Source organism: Castor canadensis, chromosome 6, assembly GCF_047511655.1.
Source record: "Castor canadensis chromosome 6, mCasCan1.hap1v2, whole genome shotgun sequence".
NCBI lineage: Eukaryota > Metazoa > Chordata > Mammalia > Rodentia > Castoridae > Castor > Castor canadensis.
Window position 1 is genome coordinate 95,339,422 of NC_133391.1, and position 5,305 is coordinate 95,344,726.

Genomic DNA, 5,305 nt, shown 5'->3' on the forward strand with positions numbered 1-5,305 from the left:
GCATTCCATCTAAGTCTGATGGAAAAAAACAAACCCTGAGCATGTGGATGGTCAGTCCCAGAGAGTTCAGTATTTTCTGGAAGATGAAAAAAGGCAGAGTTCAAAGACCTTCCCCAAGGTCACTGGTTAGTGAGTGGTAGGTTCAAGATTTGAATATAGTTGGGCTCTGGAAACTGTTGACGACCAAGATGAACTTGAATTTTACATACAGGGTTAAGCTGGGGAGTGACATGAGATAAAGAACTTTTTAAATAAAGCTCTCTATTTCTGTGCACCATCTTTTAATCTGGCTAATGGCATAAATAGGTGGCCCCAGATTGTGGGGACATTCAAGACAGTTTCTAAGGGTTTTGCAGAATCCCTGATGGAGTCCAAACCTTCAACTGAGCTTCAGCACTGCCTCCTAGACTTCCTCTGGCTCCATCTAAACCAACACCTACCAAAGAGATGAACTGGTCAGAGAGAGGCAGGATCTAGGTAGAAGAGCCAAAATGAGAGAAGAGGAAACACATCTGAAGGTTAGGAGCACAAGGACCATCCACCTGTTCAGTGTTGGCTCCAGGTTCTGTGGGTCCTGCCTCTGTAGCTCCTGATATCCACGGATGAATCTTCGGGTGTTGCCTGAGATGGTCAGATCTCATGAACTGTTGGCCTCACTGATCTCATCTATGAGGTCGATTTCTATTGTGTATCTGCACATGTCATCCAAGCTCATCAGAACTAAAGAAAGACCACATGCAGCCTTCCCAACTGCATCGACAGGGCTTCTCCCCTGTGTGTTTGCGCTGGTGACTCATGTGGTGCGAGCACTTGGTATATGCCTTTCTACAGTTATTATACACGCAGAGGTATGGGGCCTTGATGCTGATGATTGTATCCTGGGTGCCCTTTCCTGGGCCCTGGAGTTTTCTGCTCTCTGTGGAGCAGGTATGGGTTGCTCACATTGAAAAGAGCCTTCCTGAGAGTTTGACTGATTCACAAGAGAGTTCTGAGATTCTAAACTCAGTAATGATTGGGACCTAGCTGAGGGCATTTTAAGGCCATAGGAATCTCTGGGGGACAACATCTGAGCCACTGATGGGAGCATAGTCTGGGACTCATGGGAAGGCATGGTTGGTGCCAATAATGTTTTAAATGTTGAAGAAGCTCTGGTGGAAGGCACTGTTGGCAGACCAGAATATGACATTGCTGGGGCACTGGGGTAGGACATCATTAACATCCCACTGGAAGCTGAAACTGGTCACCCACTGGGAGGCATCCTTGGATTCTCACTGAAGGTCATGGCCACTCTTAGAATACAGTCCTCTCCTAAGGGCATTACCTGGAACCCAGGCTGGGAGGGAGATACTCTCTGCTGACATATCTAGGAAGGAATGGGAGTGACTTGAGGACAGTAGTGCATACTATACTCAGGTAGTGACATACTAAACTGTGACCCCGCTTCACCCATGTTCTGCCTGGATGCCTCAGCAGAGACAAAACTGGTCCTCAACATCTCTGTGCTTTAAGGATAGCATTGAATGCCTTGAGGACCATGGTTCCAAGAAGTGTGTACTCCACTGACTTCTCATTATTCAGGGTAGGCTGGTGTGCTGCTGGCCACTGCCTCAGCTCCTCAGCCCCCTGTTCCGTGACAGCCATAGGCCAATTGCACCTCAAGATAGTGAGATCCAGACCCACTGGAGACCAGAGGGAAGGCCCATCGCTGTAGCAGCATCGAAGGAGGGAGTGGCAACAAGAGCACACCCTTGGGGAACTCTTAAGAACAAAAATATAATAGCTATTGTTTTCACAATTATATCTTCAAAAGTACCGAAACATTTACAAATATTTTATAATTAGACATTCATTTATGTTAGCTGTGAGGTTCCTCATATCTTTGAAAGTCAGTATGCTTGTTGGAAATACTTTTGGAGTGAATTAAATTTAAATTCAAGTTGGACCACATGCTTGAGTCTAAAAATACACTATCAGGTTGTATAATGTAATCTAGCAATAGCATTTTAGCATCTCCTGATTTTAAGTACTTTTGTTTCCTATTGATTGAAAATACTTGATTCTCTTAATGAGAAAATAAAAATTAGAATAAATATTTAAGGTATTGGTTACTAGCTTATCCTTAATTGTCACAATCACTTTTGACAATCTAGAGGTTGAATTTGCTATATTAGATTTGAGTTGCCTGTATTTCTCTTAGACTGATGACATGCAAAAGAGAAGAAGTTTGTTAAATAAAGATCCTCCTTTCTGAGGGCACTGACGTTATTCATGCTATTTCAGTGCTTTTAAATGTAGTTCTATACATCATGTATGAAATTGTTACTCCTGAACTGTGCATCTTCTGGTAGAGGAAAACTGGCTGCTGTCTCCTTGATGAAAACATCTCTGGATCAGATTTGTGGATTCTTCTTTGGACCTTGGAAGTGGAAAGGCATTGTCCTAGACATTTAAACCATTGGCCTGACTCTTGAGTCAACTTTCCATTGAAGAATACAAGGTAAACTCAATATATTTTATTAAAAATAACTAATTTTTGAAAATTTCTATAGAATTGCAGTGAAACTTTTTATAAATTTATTCAGCGTAAACCTCCAATTTAATCATGGTTATTCTACTCATCGTAAACATGTCAGTATCTAGGATCTGATCCTCCTTAACAACCCCATGCTCTCTGGAAAATGGACCTACTTGCTGTCATCCTGATTGGTTGCTGAATATGGTGCCATGTCAAGCTTTGATTTTTTCTATAAGGTTTTCTAGAGTTGTCTTTTACATTGATCTTTATCATTCATCTTTTTCCCTTATGGTTGTGCTGGGTGGGGGAACACTGTGGGATTTAAAGGTTCATAAAATGTATCAAATATTTTTTATTTGAATTCACCCCCTCTACTACTCATTCATTTTTTTATTAGTATATATTAACTTTACAAAGTGGCTTCATTTGATATTTCCATATGCATGCATAATGTACTTGGATCAAGTTTATCCCCCTGTTGCCTATTTTTTATTCCCCTCCCCTCTTCATAAACAATTTTAATGGGTATCATTATTCTATTTTCATGAATTCATGTGAAGTGTTTCATCTCCTTCACTCTTCCTCCTCCCATTGGTTCCCACACACAAACAGTCCCCTTGTTTTACACTCATGTCATTTTTTTTTCAGTCTATATTTCACATATGAGGCAGAACACGTGATACTTGTTTTTCTTGGTCTGTCCTATTTCAATTAACATGGTTTCCATTTCCAGTCATTTTTCTGCAAATGACATAGTTTCATTTTTTTCATCATTTTCAAAACAATTTTTATTAGCATGTATTAGTTATACAGGGGGTTTCATTATGACACTAGCATATATGCTTACAATGTATCTTCAATAGATTCATCTCCTCTTAGAACAATTTCAATAGGGTTCATTGTTGTATTTTCATAGTATGCAAAGTACACTGACCATATTCACCTTCAGATGAATAATACTCCATTATATAACAACTTTTTAAAAATGTATTCATCAGTTGATGGACACCTAGGCTGATTCCATAAGTTTGTCTATTGTGAATAGTGCTGCCATGAACATGGGTTGGGTGTTCAGGTGCCTCTATTGTATGATGACTTACATACCTTTAGATATTTGCCCATGAGTGGTATAGCAGGATCATATGGTATTTCTATTTTTAGTGTTTGGGGGAACTTTCATACTGATTTACATAGTGGTTGTACTAATTTACATTCCCACTAACAGTGTATAAAGCTTTCTTTTTATTTTGCATCCTTGCCAGCATTTGTTATTTGCTTTCTTAATGATAGCCATTCTAACGGGGGTGAGATAGAATCTCAGTGTAGTTTTTATTTGCATCTCTTTTATGAGTAAGGATGTTGAACATTTCTTTAGGTGTCTATCAGTTATTTGTACTTCTTTTGAGAACTCACTGTTCAATTCATTTCCCCTTTATTATTTGGATTATTTGTTCCTTTGGTATTTAACTTTTTAAACTCCTTATATATTCTGGTTGCTAATTCTTTATTTAATGAATAGCTGGTGAAAATTTCTTCCCATTTTGTAGGTTGTCTTTTGGCTTTAGAAATTTTTTCCTTTGCTGTGCAGAAGCTTTTTAGTTTGATACAATCCCATTTGTAAGTTCATGTTCTTAGTTTATGAACAATTGGAGTACTATTCAGAAAGACATTACCTATTTCTATATTGTCAAAGGATTTCCCCATGTTTCCCTCTAAAAGATTTAAAGTTTCAGTTCTTATATTTAGATTTTTTATATAGTTTGAATTAAGTTTTGTATAGAGTGAGAAATAGGAGTCTTGGTTTAATCTTTTACATGTATGTGATTATCCAGTTTTTACAACATAATTTGTTTTTTTTTCTTTTATTATTCATATGTGCATACAAGGCTTGGTTCATTTCTCCCCCCTGCCCCCACCCCCTCCCTTACCACCCACTCCGCCCCCTCCCTCCCCCCCAATACCCAGCAGAAACTATTTTGCCCTTATTTCTAATTTTGTTGTAGAGAGAGTATAAGCAATAATAGGAAGGAACAAGGGTTTTTGCTGGTTGAGATAAGGATAGCTATACAGGGCATTGACTCACATTGACTTCCTGTGCGTGGGTGTTACCTTCTAGGTTAATTCTTTTTGATCTAACCTTTTCTCTAGTACCTGTTCCCCTTTTCCTATTGGCCTCAGTTGCTTTAAGGTATCTGCTTTAGTTTCTCTGCGTTAAGGACAACAAATGCTAGCTAGTTTTTTTGGTGTCTTACCTATCCTCACCCCTCCCTTGTGTGCTCTCGCTTTTATCATGTGCTCATAGTCCAATCCCCTTGTTGTGTTTGCCCTTGATCTAATGTCCACATATGAGGGAGAACATACGATTTTTGGTCTTTTGAGCCAGGCTAACCTCACTCAGAATGATGTTCTCCAATTCCATCCATTTACCAGCAAATGATAACATTTCGTTCTTCTTCATGGCTGCATAAAATTCCATTGTGTATAGATACCACATTTTCTTAATCCATTCATCAGTGCTGGGGCATCTTGGCTGTTTCCATAACTTGGCTATTGTGAATAGTGCCGCAATAAACATGGGTGTGCAGGTGCCTCTGGAGTAACAGTCTTTTGGGTATATCCCCAAGAGTGGTATTGCTGGATCAAATGGTAGATCGATGTCCAGCTTTTTAAGTAGCCTCCAAATTTTTTTCCAGAGTGGTTGTACTAGTCTACATTCCCACCAACAGTGTAAGAGGGTTCCTTTTTCCCCGCATCCTCGCCAACACCTGTTGTTGGTGGTGTTGCTGATGA

General features: G+C 39.4%; 1 pseudogene; it reads right to left on the reverse strand.

The window, feature by feature from the left end:
• Positions 1–473: 473 nt before the first annotated feature.
• LOC109674473 (Krueppel-like factor 17 pseudogene) lies at positions 474–1,641 on the reverse strand (annotated as a pseudogene).
• Between the last annotated feature and the right edge of the window lie 3,664 nt (positions 1,642–5,305).